This window comes from Neophocaena asiaeorientalis, unplaced genomic scaffold (assembly GCF_003031525.2).
Source record: "Neophocaena asiaeorientalis asiaeorientalis breed wild unplaced genomic scaffold, Neophocaena_asiaeorientalis_V1.1 scaffold155, whole genome shotgun sequence".
NCBI lineage: Eukaryota > Metazoa > Chordata > Mammalia > Artiodactyla > Phocoenidae > Neophocaena > Neophocaena asiaeorientalis.
Genome location: NW_020173040.1, coordinates 4874950 through 4896181, shown reverse-complemented (window position 1 = coordinate 4896181; position 21232 = coordinate 4874950). Strand labels below are relative to the sequence as shown.

Here is a 21232-nt window from a genome sequence, read left to right as displayed (position 1 = left end):
ACTTGGGGACCAGGAAAGTGATCACTGTATGAGTCTGTGGATGTAGCGGACCCTCCATAACCTGGACGTTGGGAAGGGATCTGTTTATTACCTGGCCCCCATATTTCCCTATCAGCAGGGCCATGATGAAGTTTTTGGTCTCTAGGGATCAATGTCAACTGTGACTAACAAGCCTTGAAATATCTGGGCGTTCTCCTCTCCTTGGTATACAGCTACCTTAGCACATAGTTGTAGGTCCCTTTGTGAAAGGACAGGAAGATTATTTGATGTGCATACTTGCCAGAATGTTGCGGGATCCTTCCTCTTGGGGACCCAGCCACCTGTTCAGTCCATGAGTTCTCAGTCTAAAATTTGACTCAGGTACAGAAACCAGGCAAAAGTTGTAGCATTGTACGTTGGGGCAACTTCCGTCAACCTACTGGTCATCTAGCCTTGAATTCTTCTGCTGCTATAAGCTGGCCAGTACCTTTGTTTATTGCCCATACATTTGGCCTCTAGAGATTCCATAGTCTATTATGGGTCATGGTCCCATAGCTACTGCTCTGTCCTCACTGGTCCTTACAATAATTGCAACTTCTTGGCTTTTGGTGGTTAAGCCCCCTTGCCCTGCATAAGCCAAATTCTGTAACAGCCTCTTTTGCTGTCAGCCCCGGCCTACAGAGGAGACCCCTGCTGGACTTAGTGCAGTGGGGGCACATTCCTTCTGGGTTTGGTAAATAGTGTGTTTTCTCGTCTTCCTATAGAACCGAATTCTCTGCTGGAGGCTCCAGTCAAACTGGGCAAAAGGAGAGGTGAAAATGCAATGTAGGCTTAACAGAACTTTGCTGCTCTTAGAGGGCTCTCTGGAGCAAGCAGTGGTCATTAGAGTTGCATTCTTTTGGACCCAAATGACCAGGCCTTTATACTCCCACCTCAGTCACAAGGTGAGAGCTGCACAGGGAAGGGCATCTCGGCAAGGCAGGTCTCTGCAGCAGAGGTGGCCCTGGAGGAGCTGACAACCACAGCTGTTTGCTGACTCCTGGCCTTGCGGTTGGGTAGGTCCTTCCTGGAAGGGAGAGTTGGGCAGTGCATCTCGGTGTCTATTACAAACCTCTTCAGCTTTCGTCCCTGATGGTATTTCTGAAGCGCCTCTGGGATGCGGTGATGATTCCTCTGTTGGCCGTTCCCCTGGACTTACACTGGAAATGTAGAAAAAGTTCTGGGCCCTGAAGGTGTCAGGTCTGAGAGGCCCTATTGGAGAAGTTACAGATGTAACAGGGCTTTGAGTTCTGGAAGGTAAACCTGGAAAGCTCCCCCGATTGGTGGGTCCAGGCATGAAAACAGGAACCTTGAAGTTGGGGCAGAAACCATCGAGTCAGGGGACAGTGACATGCTAAGGCATGTGGGCAGTACTCTGTGGGCGGGGGGAGCCGCAGAAGGGTTCTGAACTTGGCGTGGCGTGTCTGGAGATGTGTTATAGGAAGGGTTTTCCAGCAGCCTATGTGGAGGATGCACTGGTGGAGACTGTTATCAGGGGACCAATTAGGGCAGTTGCCATGGTTCATGGGAAAAATAATGAGCACCTGAACTGAGACAGTGATGGAGGTGGGGGAGGGGTGGAGCAAGGGGAATGATGGGAAGGACATTGGGAGGTAAGGATGCCAGGGCAGGTAGACATCGCAGATCACACGTCTGGGAGCAGCGGGTCATTCATTCCACTCTCCTATTTCTATGTCTGGGTACATCATCTTCACCGGGTCATTTTCCAAAGCATAAAGTCAGGTGAAGTCAAGTGAGGAAAAGGAGCTGAAATGTTTCTATCTCAGAGTCAGGGGAATCAAAGAGGACTGGCAGATGGTTGGAATTTCATGGCTGTTTTCACGCTGCTGCTTCCCCTTCTGCTGTCCTCACCCTGGGATCTCCTTCTTTCTCAGGCTCTCAGGCCTTTGCTCTCTGATAAGCCTTTCTTCTGAAAGTTGGGTTTCCCCCACCTTCTGGGGTCCAAACAGCTGACAGAGGGGGGTGGGGCCAAATAGATAGCCAAAGTCTTCAGAGGGTCATGTTTAGTTCCTAACCATCCCTAAGCTCCCGGCTCTGGTGGCATCACATGCCCTGGACTCATGGTTCACACCTGCGTAGAGCCTGCAGCGGCATTGCCCACAGACTCTGGATGAAGGGCCCCTGGCCCGGGGCCCAGGCTTTACAGGGCCTTGCCCTAGCTCTCCTCTGGCTGTACCTTGCTCTAAGGGGCAATGAAATGGTGACTCCCCCTCTGCCACATCACTGTCCAACTATTCAGGACCTCAGAATTCCCTGCCCCGATGGTCCCCAAGTCTGCAACCAGCGTCTGTATTGCTTTTCGCTGCAGCTGTCCCCATGATCTGTGCTCCTCTAGGTTTGTGGGGGTGTGGACAGAGTTCCATGTGCAGACAGGGTTGTCTGCATAAGTGTGTGCCAGGCCTCTCCCAGTGCAGGAAGGAGCTGGGGCAGAGGGGAAGGTTGAGGCAGGCACAAGCCAAGGACCTGTGTCTGCATACTTGTTCTAGACCCTGCGAATATTAGGGGCAGGGCTACCCTAAAGAAGGGCTTTCCATCTTTAGTGATACGGACATTTCGAGCTGGATAATTTTTTGTTGTGGGAACTATACTGAACATTGTAGGATTTTTAGCACCATCCCTGGGTCCCCCAGATACCAATAACACCGCCCTGATCACAATAATTAAAATCATCCCAGACATTTCCAAATGACCCCTGGACCGTGGGGAAGGAGGCAGGCAAAACTACCACCAGTTGAGAACCACTGCCCCAGGATGATGAGGTGGGTGTAGTTAGTTTGGGGTCGTTCTAGTTCAATAAGACCTAAAATTTCTAATTCAAAGAAACCTTTGGGACTTTGCGTAAACAAGTGACCTAGCAAAAACAGAATCAAAACAATTTTAAATGTGTATCCAGGTTCAATATAAATAATTTCCCTTGGCATATGCAAAGAAGATATAGTAGTGCCTGCTGTATGTTTTCTGGTGAGGGGTTGCTGTCTGTGCTGTGAACAGCTGCAGCTGTGACCGAGGACTCTGTCCAAGGACATCAGCATCCTCTTTGGCCCCCCACGAACCACTGTGATGTCACGTCTGCTCATGGCCTCTTGAGCTCCACTTTGGGCTTGTTGAACTGGCTGCAGTGTACAGAGGTCATCCAGCCTCCTGCTGCATCTGGATCCTGACCTGTGACTCAGACCCCAAGGATTCTTCTCCTCAGCCACAGGTCAGCACGGCACAGCCTCTCTTTCTCTGAGAATTGCACAAAACCCCATGGTGCAGAAATGCCTCCCAGCTAGAGCGCTGGTACTAGGATTGCCTGACTCTAGCTACTGATCAATCTCTGCTTTCTTAGGCAGTTTTAGGCTTCTGGTCAAATGGCTACTAGATAAACCCTTCCCCCGCACCATGTGACTTTTCATCTAAGCATCGTTTACTAAGGCATCCTAGATGTTCAGATTCTTAGAGCCTTGTTGTAGCAAAGGCGGAGCCGGATCAAAGGCGTTGATTTTCCCTGGACTGGGCTTGCCCCTTATTGCTTTTTTCTCCTTAGGAGATACTTCTTACTGGTCCTCCCAGGTAGCCCCCGGGGTTTACTGTAGCCCTGACTGGAAATACGCACCTTTCCCCGATGGAGGTTCTTCTTGCTTATGGCCCCTTCTGCCTGCCCTGCTGTGTTTTGGGAAAATGATAGCCACCTTCCTTGTGGGTAACAATCTCCATCTCTATTCCCCACCCCCCCAGAAACCATCTATGCTACTTTGAAGGTGTACATTCACCCATTATTTATAATCTCCAGAAGGTAGAGAGTATGTATGTCCTGGTCACAGACACGACTTCAGTGCCTGGCACACAGAAGGCTCATGGTAGACGCTGATGTGTAGGTTATCTATTGGAGTGAGCCCTTGGAGTCTTATGCTGGAATAATGACTATAGCAGTGGTACTGGCTAAAATCACTTTGGGTTTCATCTGCTTTCAGGTCTTTGTAATAGACTTTGCGAGATTCAAAGTAATGAATGCAGTGGCTGGATTTTGAGGCAGTGACCACGTGCAAGGGGAAAACCTCATTGATTTAACATTTACCTTGTGTGGGCCCTGTTCTAGGTGCTTTACAGACTTGGCCACATTTAATCTTCATAGCAATTCTACAAGTAGCTTTCACCACCTGCATTTTAGAGACAAAGGAGATTCCGCAGAAGTTGTAAACACGGTCCTTGTCACATTATTGGTGGCGGAGTCAAGATGTGAGCTCAGGCCTGTCTAACCAGCCTGTGCTCTTTCTCATCTGTGTTGCTGTTTCCTAGATGAAGTAGAGAGACTTGGAGCAGCTGGGGGCAGACATGGGGTCAATGTCCCCTCAGGGTCCTCACCCCTCAATGTTGGCAGAGAAAGGGCATCTCCAAGGAAATGGTAGCTGTTCCTTCTGTGTAGATAAAGGGGAAGAAGAATCCTTTTTTTTTTTTTAAAGGAACAAATAAGACTGAAGTTGAAGCCAGCAACAATGACCAAGGCCATCACCAGGCAGTCAGGGGGCAAGGTGAATCCTATGAGCGGCTTTGGGTCAGGGATAAGGGAGCTGCATGAATCCACTCTCCTCAGCGGCTTGTCATAAAAGCGTGGAGGTTGGACTGCATCGCCATGTGAAGTGGCTTATCAGTGATACCATCTTCTGCTCCTTGGTTTCAATATATATATAAGCACTACACAAAGAAAAGGATCCAAGTACACAAGTTTACGGATTCCGTCTAGAGCCACGTGTCATCACCGTGGTTGCCTTGTGCACTTAAGAATCTCACTTTCAGCTCTTTTTAATCTCACTTTATTAAAGGAGACATCAAGTGTAATTAGCAGCCCCTCAGAAGCACATCGGCTTTCTCATCCTTGAAGAAACGTTGTTTAATTAATTTGAGCACACCGAGAATCGAGTTATAGAAGTACAAGCAAGCAAACCCACAAAAGAAAGATCTAAACGGGGGAAACTTCTTCAGTTTAACAGCGAACTTATCCTTTGGTCTTCATAATTAAGAGCCCAAACTTGTAGACACCATTTCTTTTTTTCTTTTTTTGGTTTCTCTCTTTTTTTTAACTATAGTTGCTTTACAACGTTGTGTTAGTTTCTGCTGTACAGCAAAGTGGATCAACTTTCCATATGCATATAGCCATTCTTTTTTGGATTTCCTTTCCATTTAGGTCACCGCAGAGCACTGAGTGGAGTTCCCTGTGCTATACAGTAGGTTCTCATTAGTTATGTATTTTCTACATAGTCGTGTATATATGTCAATCCCAATCTCCCAGTTCATCTCCCCCCACTTCCCCCCCCTTGGTATCCATACGTTTGTTCTCTATGTCTGTTAGAAACCATTTCTTAATGGCCTACTTGGTCCAAGCTCTTACTAGGCCCTTGAAATCGGTTTCCTCATCTCATCCTCACGACAGCCCTTGCACAGGAGATGTTATTTTCCCCATTTCCTGCAAGAGAGAACTGTGGCTCAGTAATGTGCTCAAGGTCATGGAGTTAGTAAGTAAAGAATCTGGGATCAGGCTTCCCTGGTGGCGCAGTGGTTGAGAGTCTGCCTGCCGATGTGGGGGACACGGGTTCGTGCCCCGGTCCGGGAAGATCCCACATGCCGCGGAGCGGCTGGGCCCGTGAGCCATGGCCGCTGAGCCTACGCGTCCGGAGCCTGTGCTCCGCAACGGGAGAGGCCACAACAGTGAGAGGCCCACTTACCGCAAAAACAAAAAAACAAAACAAAACAAAAAAGAATCTGGGAACTTGCAAAGTCTGTCTCGTTCCAAAGCCCAGGCGGTCCACACTGTGCTCAGCAGCCTCCCTCAAGGTCAAAGCTTGGAGACGTTAACTAGATATGTGAGCTGCACAAGCTGCTTACCTCTGGGGTACCAACTTCCCCCAGTGTAAACTGGAATAACAGTCTCTGTCTCTAATCTCAAGCAGGGGTTATGAAAATGAAAAATGAGGCAATAGGTGGAGATACGTCTTCAAAAATGGTAAGCTTACCTTATAAGTATACAGATATACTTTCATTCCGTGATCAAAGAGAATTGCATTTCTCTCCACTCCATCTAAGTCTATAAGCGTTGCCAAGGCTTCTCAATGTATTTATTTTCTTGTTATTTCATTCAACTGGAAAATATTTCCTTAATCCTCCCTTGCTGCCTGGCAAAGCTTCTCTGTCCTTTCGGCCTGCACTCTGTGGCACTGACACCTTCAGGAAGCCTTCCCTGACTGCCTTCTCCATCTCCTTCCCAGCCCTGGCCTCTGTCATCGCTCTTGCCACTCTGCACTTTGTCTGTCTTTCCACACATCACTAGACCCAGAGGTCCTCCGGTGCAGGAGCCGTGGTCTCATGTCTTCTGTCCCCGTGGCAAGGAGTAGGAAGTATATTGCAATGCTCCGAGGAGGTCTGTTGAACCTAACTACGTGGCGTGAAACTATCAACTCTGAGTTTCTGAGACAGACTTCCAGACCTAAACCCAAGAAGCATCAGGGAGAACCCCCCTGTCCCAAATGAGCCCGAGTGGAGAGTGAGGCCACAGCTCTGCTCTGCCCTCCTGCCGCTCCCACTGAGCTCACCTAGCTACAGCGGGGGGGAAATCACAGGCTCCGGACGCGCAGGCTCAGTGTCCATGGCTCACGGGCCCAGCCTCTCCGCGGCATGCGGGATCTTCCCGGACCGGGGCACGAACCCATGTCCCCTGCATCGGCAGGCGGACTCTCAACCACTGCGCCACCCGGGAAGCCCAGGAGGACTTTAGTTTTTAAAACCAGGACAGTCCCAAGCCCCTGGACCTTCAGTGCTCAAGCTTTCAGGTTGTTCATCCTAACCCCAGGCCCAAAGATGACTCTGCTTGAGGGAGGGCTGGCTACTACAGCAGGGAGCCTGTCTGCTATCGCAGCCAGCACACAGAGAGGCCTCCGTCTCACCATTACCGGGTAGCATGGGCACCAGAAATGAGAGCTCCAGCTGTCAGAAGCAGGGACCAGAGAACCCAAATCCTAGAATCTTCTTAGCCAGACACTCAGATGTCTGCTGCCTGGGAAGGGTCGGCTCCAGAGCTGCTGTTTCAGAGCTGGGAGGGGCATCATAGAAGTTCCTCTTCATCGGGATCCAAGAACCAAGAAAGGCTTGTGTGGGGGATGATGGGCTCACAGCAGAGATGGGGACATTCTGGGCTTAGAATGAAGAAAAGTAGATAGTTGCTGGAAGATGAACTTTGACATGTAAGAGATTTGGGGAGGGGACATTGAGAGAGAAATTCTGAGACTAGAATGGTGAAAGGGACTAGCTGCTGAGTTGAGGAGAGAATTCTGAGACCATAACAGGGTTAGAGAGGGGAAGGAGGTCTTGTTTAGAGCTTAATTAGCAAAACAGGAAGTCTGCGAGGGGCAGAGTCAGGGTTGAAGGGATGAAATACGATTGCAAGGGGGTGTCTAAGGGTCCAGCAGAATTATCTCCTTAGAGCAGGGTTTCTCAACCTCAACACCACTGGTATTTTAGGCAAGATAATTCTTTATTGTGGGAGGGTGTCCTGTCCTTGTAAATTGCTCAGCAGATTTCATGGCTTCCACCCACTAGATGCCAGCTAGCACCTTCACACTCTCATACATTTCTCCAGACGTTGCAAGTGTCTCCTGGTGGAAGGGCAGAGCACAAACACCCCTGGTTGAGGACTTCCTGGTGGTCCAGTGGTTAAGACTCTGTACTTCCACTGCAGAGGGCACGGGTTCAATCCCTGGCTGGGGAATCAAGCTCTCACATGCAGCACGGAGCGACCCAAAAGAAAAACCAGCAACAACAAAAAAACACCATTGGTTGAGAATAACTGTCTTAGATGGATCGTGGCCACCTTCAACTTTTCAAACTCTTTGCAAGCTCCGGGTATATCACTTGCCAGTTCTGAAGCGTGGGGTGGGACATGGGCATCCTCTTGGAAAACATCCCCCATAAAAGTTAATGATGGGGGCTTTCTAGCTTCTGTGCTATGCTGAGATAATTAAGGAAGGGTGTGATGGGCACCGTGGCAGCGTTTCCCTGCTGGGAAGACAGTGCCATGCAGATCTGCTTAGATACTTGCTATTCTGAGCGGGGCTTGGTTCAGTCAAGGCTTTATTTACAGCTGAAGGTCCCTGGTGAGGCTTTTCGAGAGAGCATATGGGGGCTCTTCTCCAGGAGGGAGCGAGTGTCTCAGAATAAGGGTGGAGCCTACGCTGGCAGAATGAAGCAGCCGGCTGGCTGACACTTGTTCTACCATGGGGCTAATTTCGGAGGCTTCTTCTTCATTGTGGATCGGGATGGAAAACACTTTGATCACTTTAAGCCTTTGTCCTGGTCATTCTGTTGCATCCGCTTCAGACCCTACTGGTGGGTAAACATTTGATGTCAGTTCTTAAAACAGGATAGTGCAGAGCAGAGGACAGGAGACCCCCTATCCCTCATCAAAATCTGCATAAAAGTCAGCAAGAAATGCTAGAACATAAAGGAACAGACAAACAGGGATGGTTTGGAAGACAGGAGATGTAATGGAAGCAGAGGTGGCTGTCAGAGCCCCACCTGTGTCTCTTCAGCTCTGGGCATTATGGTCTAGTAGGGCCGATTTCCATCTGCCAGTCTCTGCATCCCTCTGCCTGAGGGCTTTTGTAGATGGCAGAGCCTGGGACGAGCTGGAAGTACTGGAGAATTAGTGCCTTGCTTCAAGGAGCCCTTAACGAATGGCAACTGGGGTATACCCCAGCTCCCTTGCCCCTTCTGGCAATACTCTGACACAAGTATTTTACATTGGCTCTGTGGTTCTGGGTTAGGATTAATATCCAGTTTTCTCCTTATCCCAGTAGGGTTTTTGCACACGAACACACTGTTTACTGGCTACTTTTTCTCCCCTATCTCACTTCCTCCCTCCTATGACTGCATCCTGGAATCACCTCCTAAATAAACTATCAGCACTCACACCCTCAACGTAAAGTCTGTCTTTGAGGAAACCCAAACCAGCACATGGACTGAATGCTGATAGATGAAGACCTGGTGTTTACTTGCTCCAAGGCTCTGTCTATACGTAGACAGAAGGGTGCGTACAGATACGCAACGTCAAATGTGCTGGCACACAGCACATGTTTGGCCACGTGCAAAATTTAATTTCCTTAAGTTTTTTATTTAAGTTTTTGTTTTATGTTTTTTTAACTAATTTATTTATTTTTAAAATTTTATTTTATTTTTGGCTGTGTTGGGTCTTCGTTGCTGCGCGCGGTCTGTCTCTAGTTGCGGCGAGCAGGGGCTACTCTTCATTGCAACGCATGGGCTTCTCATTGTGGTGGCTTCTCTTGTTGTGTGGCACGGGCTCTAGGCACGCAGGCTTCAGTAGTTGTGGCACACGGGCTCAGTATTTGTGGCTCGCGGGCTCTAGAGCGCAGGCTCAGTAGTTGTGGCGCATGGGCTTAGTTGCTCCGCAGCATGTGGGATCTTCCCAGATCAGGGCTGGAGCCCACATGCCCTTCATTGGCAGGTGGATTCTTAACCACTGCGCCACCAGGGAAGCTCAGATTTCCTTGAGTTTCATTCTGAGATTGGTTGGCTTGATTTCTCATAGTTAAAGCAAATATAAGCTCTAGATGGCAAAGATTTTGTGTAGATTTGTGCATTCTCATTTGCATTGGCTTTTATGTCCAAACACATTTTAAAGGCTCCCATTTCAGTGTAGATGGCATACAATTCTTGCTGCTGTAGTGAAGGCTGACATCATGGAAATGACCTAAGCCCCTGTTTAGGGGTGACAAACAGCAAGGTTGACTCCGGGTTGAATATTTATCTAGATCCCTGTGGTTGCTGTTGTTTTTAAAGAATTGTTTAGATTTAACATCAGAAACATTATTTTATGTCTCTGAGATTTGAAATTATTTTAAAGTCTTGGGTAATATTTATTAATTCCATTGCCTTTATCAGCTAAGAAGAAAACCTAGTTACACACCTTTTGCAATACACAAGGATTAAAATTATTTAATGATCTCCCTGAGTAACTTTGTGCCAACACTAAGAAGAACCCAGGAGAACACTGTACCTCCACTTACCCACGTCACTTCAGCTACCTCATCACTGATAGATATGGTTAGAGTTTTCAAAACAACCATAATATTTGTTAATTAGTTTCTAATTTAAGAAATGCATGCTTGTCATAGATGTAACCTGGATCTTAGCCAAGAAGGCTGAGATTTAGAGAAAATTAGTTTAAGCTTCTAATTCCATATCCATGGGAATTCCAATGCCCGTCTCCAGATTTCTGAAAATTCCCAGGGGCGTAAATTCTCAGTCACATATGGCTGTAGTTTCCTGCTTTTGCCGAACTTTTGTCCTCGTGGGCTTCTTACCTACCATGGCTGGTCTCTTCCCTGCTCTGCACACTCAAATATGAAATTCATCTCCTGTCCCTGATATCCTGCAAAAACACACAAAGCGTTTATGTATGTGATGGACTTTATCAGATGTTCGTGAAATAGGAGTTCATGTTATACCAAAGCAAACAAGTACAGTAAGCCCCCTACATACGAACCTTCAAGTTGTGAACTTTCAAAGATGCGAACTTGCTTTTGCATGTCCAGTCATAAAAGTTAGTTCATGTGTCTGGTGTACATTATCACGTGCGTGCATCCTCTACAAGTGGTTATGGTTTTGTGTACTTTACTGTCCAGTACTGTATAGAGCACAGTAGTACAGTATCTTTATTTCAAGCCTAGGATGTCCGGAAACAAGAGTAAAACAGCTGGTACTACCGTACTTTTCAAGGTACTGTACTGTAAGATTAAAAATGTTTTCTTTACTTTTTGTGTGTTTGTTTTTTAGGTATCATTTGTGTGAAAAGTATTATAAACCTATTACAGTACAGTACGATATAGCCAATTGTGTTAGCTGGGTACCTAGGCTGAGTTTGCTGGACTTACGAACAAAGTGGACTTATGATTGCGCTCTCGGAACGGAACCCGTTCGTATGTAGGGGACTTACTGTATAAAGATGAGGATGAGACCTACCTGTTCTTTTGGCAACTCTGCCCCAGGAAGTTTTCACTGGCTACTTTTCTCCTGTAATCCTGGTGTCTTGTCACCTGCCATCATACCTGTATCTCTCCCTGCTTCTTTCTCTGTCCTCCACACCTTTGCCCCTTACTCTTAGGACAGGTTGTGGCATCACTTGCCCTCTGCCATGCCCTTCCCTGCAGGAGGATGACGTGCCCTACCCTGTAGAGTGGCTGTGTCACGTGCTTTGGCCAACGACATGTGACGCAGGTAATGCGCGTTACATCGGGCAAAAGATTTCAGAGTCAGATCATGGTTCATCAGCTCTTTCTCCTCACACTGATGACTGGCAAGGTTCCAGAAAGAAACTGCTCTGGAAGCCTGGGTCTGGGGTACCGACAACAGGGAGCTTGTATGCTAAGTGCACGTACCAATTCGAGGAAAATATCCATATTCTCTGGATTTTTCTTATGTGACCAGGCCATCTATGACTAAACATAATTTTTTTCCCTTCATTTCTAATTCCTCTATCTTCTTATTTTAGCGATGATTTAGAATCTCCTGTGAAGTGTTGAGTAAACTGAGGGTAGCAAGAAACTCTGGTGCATTACCAGCCTCGGGGGAGGCCTCCATAAGTGTAATGACTGCAGCAGGCTTTTTGTAGACACCTTTTATCAGATTAAGGAAACCTTCTTCTATTCCTAGCTTTCTAAACGTTTCTAACATAAGCAGATACTGAATTTCACCAAATACTTTTTCTGTGCATATTTGAAATGATCATATGACCTCTCTCCTATTTCTCCATTAAAGTGGTGAATTATAATAATTAATTTTTGAACGTTAAAGCAACCGTACATTGCTGAAATTTAAAAAAATGTTCATATATCACTGGATTTGAACTGCTGTATTTTATTTAGGATTTTTGCATCTATATTCATAAAGAGTTTGGCTTATATTTGTTTTTTCTTGTAATGTCCTTCTCAGGTTTTCTATCACAGTTTTACTGGCCTCATGAAACGAGTTGGCATTCTTTGGACCCGGGCTTGGAATTTCCTTTCTGTAAGTCTTCCATTTCTTTTGGTTCAGTTTGGGTGAATTGTGTTTTTCTAAGAATTTTTTCTTTTTAAATTTTTAAATTATGACCACAAGATTCTGCAAATAACTTTTACAACTTTTTAATGTTTGTTAGATCTTTTGTGATATCCTCTCTTTTATTCCTGATATTGACCTGTGCCTTCTCTCTTTTATTTCTTGATTAGCTTTTATTTGGGAGTAAGGGGTGTATTCGTTATGTCTTGCTGCGTAACAAATTACCCTAAGTCTCAGTAGCTTCAAACTAGAAGCATTTATTATCTCACACAACTTGTGTGAGGGGGTGGGTCCTGGGGATGACTTAGCTGGCTGTCCGGCTCAGAGTCTCCCTCGAGGTTGCAGTCAAGGTGCCGTCTGAGATTGCACTCATCTGCGAATGGACCTGAAGGGTCTCCTTCCCCGTTAGCTAAGTCACATGCTTGGCGTGTCAGTGCTGGTTGTTGGCAGGTGGTTCGGATTCCTCAAGGCCTCTGTTCTTCACCATGTGAATCTCTCTCTAGGGCTGCTGGAGTGTCTTCACAACATAGCAGGTGGCCTCCCCCAGAGACAGGGATCCAAGTGACAGCAAAGTCTTGAAATCACACATCATCAGTTCCACTTACTCCTCTCATTGCAAGAGAGTTACGAGGTACAGCCCACACGGAAAAGAGAGCAGGATTAGGGTCCACTTTTGAGAAGATTGTCAGAGAATTTGTGGACATATTTAAAAGCCCCTATAGAAAGATATCAATTTTATTAACGTTTTCAAAGAACCATTATTTTGCTTTGCTGATTCTCTTACAGATTTCGTCCTCTATTTCATTAATTCCTATTGTTTGCTGTTTCCTCCTCTCCATATTTCACCAGCGTAACCAAGTCCCTGCAGTAAATTCATTCCATCGGATGCTGATACAGGTCTGATACTCCTTTGAATGTTTGGAAAAAACAAAACAAATCAATTATACGCCCCTCATCTCTCACTTATGCACACACACACACACACACACACACACACACACACACATTTTGTTGATTTGTTGGCAGATTCAGGAGGTTTATGAACCATGGTTCTTACATTGGTAGAATGGGAGTTTTAAGATGCATTTTTTTCCAAAGGGATAACTTACGGTGTTAAGTCAGCCACACTCACTCACTCGTATTGCCTCCCGTTAACACCAAAAGCTCAGACTTCTGCTCCAGCTGGCCTACCCCAGGGAGCCAGCCTGTGGTCCTGGAACCAGAGTCCTCTCATTCCATACGAGAACCAGAGGCACGACCTTGGCAAATGAGGCTGCCATGTCAAACGTTTGGGCTGGACACCTCAGATGTTGCCAGATATTGTGCATTTTGCCCTGAATGCTACTAGCAAAATATTCCTATAAAACGAACATTTTTCAAGGTCAGTCTGTGTCTTTAGGGGCTCAGTGCTTGGACTTCAGCCATGAGGCTCCCCTGACCAATTTGAAAGTGTAGCTTTTTGCTCTGTGTTGGAATAAATGTTCACCTTGCTATAAAACATCGGTTCTCTTTCGGGTCTAAGTAATTTCCTTTCCCTTCTGCTTGCCTATCTTTGAGGTGTTAAGAGCACGCGTGGCCAGAAGAGTGGTCTTCTGCCCAGTCTGGAAGCTTGGCCAGAGGAACTGGTGTTCTTGTGTAATGAGATCATCTTTCAAAAGTACCAGACGGTTTTTCGTCCTTCTCACCCAAACGCGACATTTCCTGGCAGCCATTCCACCACCAAAGTGCCAGGAAAGGGGACTACAAATGCCTCCTAAAAGTACAGGATAGGGGATGTCTCTATCAGGGAAGAAGGAAGGGGAAAGCCCACCCCTTCTGGCCTCAAAAAAACTGCGGGAGGAAGGAGGCTGTCAGAAGCAGGTGAGTAAGTAGGGAAAGAGGTGTGTTCTGACCCTCTCCCAGGTGAAGTGAGGAACCTCCCAGCTAAGCCTCCAGAGGCTTCCTCAGCTCCTGGGGCTGGGGCGGGAGGGTGAGGACAGTGTCCACTTTTTCCTGGTCCCCCTAGAAGATCACAGGGATTGATGGTGTTGGCTGAGGTTTACTTGGGGAGACAGGTGTTGCTGCATTGTGGTGAGGGACGCTGTAGCTGCGGGCCAGATGCAGATCATCCCGACCAAGAACTGGCCATGCAGCACAGCTAGACCTCAGGGGACACGCAGTCCTAGAGAGGATTGACTTGGACTCCAGATAGCAGGACTGCCGAGCCCAGGCAGAACCAAGGAGGGCAGGCTTCAGCCTCTGGTGCCAGCAGGGCTCCTGTCGATCAGGTGGACAGCGGCATCCTCATACAGACTACAGGAGCCGGAAGGGACCGTGGGCCTGTGGCCCGTGTGGATCCGAGATCTTTCTCGTCACCTTTAGGTCACACAGACCAGCTCTCTCGTATCAACACCTCCAGATGCACTCTTGGAGATAAGCAAGGTGAAAAGGGAATAAAAAGTACAAAACGTTTATCCAAAAGAAGCTGAGTTCTTTAAAGAGGCTGTTTTACATTATTAGATCAGATTGAATTTCCTTACATCAATCGTGGAAAATGAAGAAGTTATGTTTTCTTTGCAAATCGGAGTGCCACTGGTAAATTTGCAACCCTGATACGAATTGATGCACAAAGATGAGAATTTTAGCTGCTAGAAGCAAGGCCACGGCATGGGGCTGGTCTGAGCTGAGCTGTTCTTGTGTCCTTCCGCATGGGAATCGGTGTCAGAATGAGGGGGACAAGACTGCATCTGTGGAGAGCCGCTTTTCTTTGGTGGGAAAAATAATTAGCCTGGAGGTAGCTTTCATCCAGTTCTGCCCCAGTCCGATTATTATGAAGGGAATGAGTCATCTCATCAAGAACACACCAGGGACTTCTCTGGCGGTCCAGTGGTTAAGACTCTGCCTTCCAGTGCAGGGGGTGTGGGTTCAATCCCTGGTCGGGGAGCTGAGATCCCACATGCCTCGCAGCCAAAAACACCAAAGCATAGAACAGAAACAATATTGTAACAAATTCAATAAAGACTTTAAAAATGGTCCACATCCCAAAAAAAAAAAAGTCTTAAAAAAGAAAAGAACACCCCAGTTCCTTTCTTAGGACCTTCCTCCCTCCACAGGGCTTGGAACTTGGAAGGAGATGGTTCAATTTCAAGCTCTGGCTCTGACTGGGTGGGCAAGTCGATAGACTTTCCTGAGCTTCTGTCTATCAAATGGGGATTGAGACATGTGTACCCCTAATCCTCGTGGCTTCAGAAAGAGCTGATGGAGGGTAACAGAAAGTGCTTTTTATAAACCGAAAAGTCCTAATCCTGTGCCCATTCCAAGCTTCCAGATGTCTTCCTTTTCCTGCAGTTTCCTTTTTGCATCCTGCGTGTTCCAGGCTTTTCCTCCGGGCTCTGTTCTGGCCTTCGGCTGACCAGAGGTTTGTTCCTTTGTATCAGGTCCCGTGCTGGGTCCTGAAGCTCTTGAGGCCAATAGATCCAACATCTCCCCTCGAGGAACTTCTTGTCCACTCTCAGGCACTGTCCTTCCTTCTCCTGCCAGGCGATTTTCCCTTCGGATGTTACTGGTTATGAATTCTCCTTGGTAGAATGGGCTTGAAGGTGGGATTCTGTAACTAGAGTAGGCCCTTCAGGAAATGGGTCCAACGTGTGAGATATATGACTCGTCAATTTTTCAGTAAGTATAATGCCCCAAACCAGGCTCATTTGGAGTGGAATCTGGAGGGCAGTGCCCTGGATCTTAGGATGTGAATAGCGGGCTTGGGTGGCTCACCTGGGTCAGCAGGTGCTGAGTTGGATGGCGAGGGCAGCTTACCCTCTTCTGTCCCAGGGGTCAGACTTTTTATCACCCACAGGCTTGCCTGTCGCTACCTAGCTTCGAGCCCTTCCACCCAGACTTGTTTTCCTGTTGGCATCCTCAACAGATACGGAGAGACCTATTTGGTTGGAAACCCAGAAAAATTCTTTCATTCACTCTCCTAGCACACCCTTTCCTGAAGACCTAGATTTCACAGGGGGCACAAAAGTAGGACCAAGTCAGAGAGGGAGACAACCTGGAAATAGGGTATAGACTCAGGGAACTGTTGATGCTGCAGCCTGAGCCCACAAGGCAGTCTGGAGGCAGAATTCTCTCTTCTTTGGGGGAGTCCATCTTTTTTCTCTTGAGGCCTTCAACTGATCAGACAAGCCCCCCCACCATATTATGGAGGCTAATGTGTTCTACTCAAAGTCCACTGATTTAAATGTTAATCTCATCTTAAAAAATGCATTCACAGCAGTGTCTGAATCAGTGTTTGGGCAAATATCTGGAAATGGTGACCAAGCCAAGTTGACACATAGAATTAACCATCACGTAAGTTCAAAGAGGCATGGCGTGGGCCAGCGTGGTAAGCCTGGGTCTCTAACACATAAGGAAGGTGTTAATAATGGACATCAATGGGAAGCCACCCTTCCCCCTATCACTGCATCATGAAGATTCAAGGAAAGGAAAGTACCTTTTGGAGCATAACTTCAAAGCCTGGCTTTACAGAACATTCTGGAAAAGATCTAGAAAACCGAAGCCTAAGATGAGCTTCCTGTTCCCACACTTGGATGAAAATTACTGGGTCATTCTTGTTGCAGTTGGTTGTAGGGTGGATGTTAGCCCACACAGTACTTCTTTTTTTTTTTTTTTTTTTAAATTTCCGCTATGTTTTGACATTTCAATCTATTATCTTTTTAAAAAATTATTTATTTATTTATTTATTTATTTATTTATTACTGCACCACACAGCATGTGGGATGTTAGTTTTCCAACCAGGGATAGAACCCGTACCTCTTGCTGTGGAAGCATGGTGTCTTAACCACTGGACCACCAGGGAAGTCCCAGTACTTCTTTTTGAATTAGAAGAAAGACTCCCTTTCATGGACAAATCAGAAAATAGCCCCTCCTGGGCAGATGAATTAGAAAAGTGTAACCCTTCTGGGCAGACAAAGGAGGAACAGGTGCCTGTGTTCTCCTGTGGGTGTGGCCTCAGCCATGGAGCAGAGCCTGGCACATGAAGTGCACGCTGGTTTCCCAGAGTGACCTGCTTCCTCAGTTGGGTAACTTTTGTGCACAATGCGCCCTGCATCGGTGGTTGGTAGACAGACGCGCTGATAGTGAAAGGACACCTAGAGGTCGTCTAGTCCACCCACTCCTGTCTTGGAGATGGAAACACTAAGTCCCAGAGAGGTACAGAAGGTGACTCCATTCATGCAATGCCTCTTCAGCAGGGCAACAGCGAGAGGACACAGCAGCCCCCAGAAGGAGAGCCCTCTGTCTTGCCAGCCTGGTCCACCCTACACCAGGCGTGAAGCTGACCCATCCCTGGAGCCAGAGGGGTCCGAGTAACTCGTGCATCAGTCTTTTGAGAAAGAGTTCATCAGAGAAGATGAACGTGTACCCCAGGAAGAGAAGCATAGATTTTTCTCAATTGCTTCCTCTCCCTCTCCCCTTCTCTGTCCCTCTCCCCGCCCTTCCCCTCCCCTCTCCTCCCACCCTCTCCTCTCCTCTCTTCTCTTCTTTTCCTTCCTCCCTTCCTCTTTTTCTCCTTTCTTCTCTAAGACACAGACGAAAGAATACTCACCTCTCAAAATCAAGTTTGCCAAAGCAGTGGTCTAATTGGACCCTGGGAGATTAGACAAAGGGTGTTGTTTTTCTGGTAGATCCTCACGAATGGAATTCTTTATTAGTCTTCCAGTCTCCTTCATTAACATGCATTTTCTCTCCCTCTCTGCATCTTGCTCCCAACTCCAGGGCTGCTGAGCCCAGCATTTGTCCCTGGGACTCAAATGCCGACAGACTGTACAGTGAGAATCTTCAAGAGTGTGTGAAGCCAGGCACGCATGTGGTTAGTCAGAAGAAATGGTTGCTGGAAATGCTGGTCCTCAGAATGACATCTGCTGGGTGGCCTCTCAGAGGGTGGGAGCTGCTTCCCTCCCAAGTCAGGCTCTGTCTAAGCGAGGCTTAGTGATGGAAGCTACTGTTTATTACCCACCAACTCTGCACCAGACCCTGTGTAGCGTGCCTTACCCAGACCCCCTCCTCAGCACAGCGTGTGGCAAGAAGTGAGCATCCTGGTCCCTACTGACAGATGAGAAGAATGAGGCTGAACAAGGTCCAAGGACGTTCCAAGGTCACACGGAGGGTAAATGGCAGAGCCTAGACCTGAATATGGGTCTAGGTGACACACTGCCTGTTACAGGTGCAGGCGAAGAATAAAGACAGAGACAGGTACATTCTGCCCCCACCCACCCCACCCTTGGGTGCCCGAGCTGGCACAGAGCAAGACAGTCATGGCTCTGGAACTTTTTCTCCCAAGGGCTCCAGGGGCTCGAGAGAGACAGGGCACTGCCTGTCCCCAGCCACCACAGCAAGGGTCCCAGGGAAAAACCATGTCTGTGGCAGGGAATAGTCAAGTGGACAGATGACTTTGCCTCCAAGCTGGACCGTTGTTTAGGGACAGGACTGTGCTCCTAGGGAACACCGGCCATCCCAGGTGCTGTGGACTGAATTGCGTCTCCTCCAAAGATGCTGAAGTCCTAACCCCAGTACCTGTCAATGTGACTTTTATTTGGAAACAAGGTCTTTGTAGATGATCCAGTAAAGACGAGGTCATCAGGGTGGACCCTAATCCAGTATGGCTTGTGTTCTTATGAAAAGAAGGAAGTTGGACACAGAGACAAACACACACAGGGAGAGAACTCTGTGTGAACATGAGAGTGGAGATTGGGGTGATGATTCTACAAGCCGAGGAGCCCCAACAATTGTCAACAAACCAGAAAAAGCTAGAGGAGAGGCATGGAACAGATTCTCCATGACAACCCTCGAAAGGAACCAACACTGCCAAGACCTTGATTTGGGGCTTTTAGCCTCCAGAACTGGGATACAATACATTCCTGTTGTTTAAGCCACCCAGTCTGTGGTACTTTGTTATGACAGCCCTAGGACACTGATACACCAGAGCTCCTGAGATGTGTGTCCTGCATTCAGCCCTGTAGTCAGGCCTGGACTGAGAAACTCCAGGGAGCCCTGGTGCCATCGCCTGACTTGAAAGGACCCAGCATTGCTGTCTGGTGCCAAGAGAGGCCAGATGGTGCACAGCCATCATCCAGGACTGGATCCCTGCTGTGTTAAGTAAGCACTGTAGCTCATCTTCCAAGTGGTGGGGTCCCTGGTTACAAAGAACCAGACGGAAATCCAATTGCACTCTCAAGGCTGTTACAGGGGAAGATGGTGTTTGTGTCCTGTGCTATTCCAGGGATAATTAGCATCAGAAGATTAGATTCATAATGCCCCATTCATTTTCTCCGCTCGTCACTGGTGTCTGGTGGAGAATTGGAATTCTTAATCCCGCACGCTCTAAGTGAATGCATATTGAACAGTTTTGACAGCTTGGAAATTTCATTGCAGGTACTTGATGACTTCCCATGTCAGGATCAATTTGCAGCCTTGTTTTTTCAGCTGATTAGGTCCCATCCAATTTTCTTGAGCCAGGGTTTCAGAGAATCCGGCTTCTTCCATCTCTACCATGAAGGGATGCAGGGTGGTGATGGTCCCAGGGAGGCTAGGTTTGAGATCTGATATCCAGAATCACTGAATCTACCAGGACTCCTCTTATGTTTGCTCAAGGAAAAAACAGTGAACTCTCTACTAAAGAAAATTACACAATGCAGCTTTGGCCCAGAGATTCTGGGAGAAGTCAGCAAGAACATGCACAGAGCTTCTAGCTTGGACTACACAGAGGACAGAGGATGAAGAATAAAGGATTGAGAGCGTGGGCGTGGCTCCTGGGCACACCCCAGCTCTACCATTTCACTCTCTATAGGACCTTGGGCCAATTACTTGCACTTTCCTAAGTTTCCTCGTCAATAACGTGGGGATCGTTGTAATAGAAACCTTATACGGCTGTTGTGAAGATGAAATGAAATATTACATGTAAAAGTTCTCTGCTTGGTGCCTGCAGCATAGTAAGTGTTCAGTGAATGTTAACTTTGAAGCAAAGTTCCTCACGGAAAAAAGACAATTCCTCTTCCTTCGCCTTCCTCTCCCCCCTCCTGCATCTCCTCCTTTTTCCCTGTTCTCTATCCTCAGTCAAAGAAAGTCTACAGCACGGTCCAGCAGAAATGCAGGGAGAGCCACATGTGTCGTTTTGTTTTCTAGTAACTATGTTAAAAAGGTACAAAAAGAAAAAAACAAACTGGAAGATGCAGAGAACAGATTGTTGGCTGTCAGAGGTCAGGAGTCGGGGGGAGGTGTGAACTGGGTAAAGGGGGTCAGAAGGTACAAACTTTCAGTTATAAAATAAGTCCTGGGGATGCAATGTACAGCATGTGACTATAGTTAATGATACTGTATTGCCTATTTGAAAGTTGTTTCAGAGAATAGATCTTGAAAGTTCTTATCACAAGAAGAAAATTATGACTATGTATGGTGACGGATGTTAATTAGACTTATTGCGATGATCATTTCATAATACATGGAAATATTGAATCATTATGTAGCATACCTAAAACCAACATAACGCTATATGTTAATTATACCTCAATAAAAAAACAGAATTTGGAAAAAATGGTACAAAGAAACAGGTGAAATTAATTTTAATAACATATTTTATATAAAGCAATATAGTATAGATCATGTAATCAGTGTAAACATTATTAACGGGATACTTTATATTGTATTTCTCCTACTGTGTCTTCACAAGCCAGTGCGTATGCTATGCTAACAGCACATCTCACTCCGGACTGGCCACGTTTCAAGTGTTCAATGAGCCACGTGGGGCTACTGGTTGGGATACTGGGCAGTACAGCTCTAGACGTGCTGGAGCTTGTTGATTCCCCTAGAAATTTTCCACTTGTCCCCATTATCTCAATCTCCTGGCCTTCTTGTGCTGGGGTGACAAGGACACATCATGACTCTCAGGTGAGTCAGGAGCTTCCCTCGGAAGCAGTAGCCAAGGCAGGAAATTCTGTTCCCACTGCAGACACTGCCACCTGGTTTTAGGTGCTCAGTGAGACAACTTAGCCCTTGATAGTCTGGGGATCAAGAGATGAATAACAGGGCTTCCCTGGTGGCGCAGTGGTTGAGAGTCCGCCTGCCGATGCGGGGG

General features: G+C 47.1%; 1 protein-coding gene and 1 pseudogene across 17 annotated transcripts in view; both read left to right on the top strand.

Annotated features, from left to right (window-relative positions):
* The window catches only part of LOC112398280 (frizzled-3-like), a 52847-nt pseudogene that overhangs the window by 3993 nt on the left and 27622 nt on the right, over positions 1–21232 (top strand).
* Positions 1–21232, top strand: part of MTHFS (methenyltetrahydrofolate synthetase) — a 269324-nt gene that overhangs the window by 245936 nt on the left and 2156 nt on the right. For 5 of the 17 annotated variants that reach the window (XR_003002987.1, XR_003002982.1, XR_003002976.1 and 2 more), the window contains 2 exons: positions 12019–13983; positions 17878–21157. The gene's annotated coding sequence lies outside the window, so the exon portion shown is untranslated. Of the gene's footprint in view, positions 1–12018; positions 13984–17351; positions 17531–17877; positions 21158–21232 lie in introns of those variants that run through there. The other 12 variants (XR_003002985.1, XR_003002978.1, XR_003002986.1 and 9 more) reach the window with 8 other exon arrangements.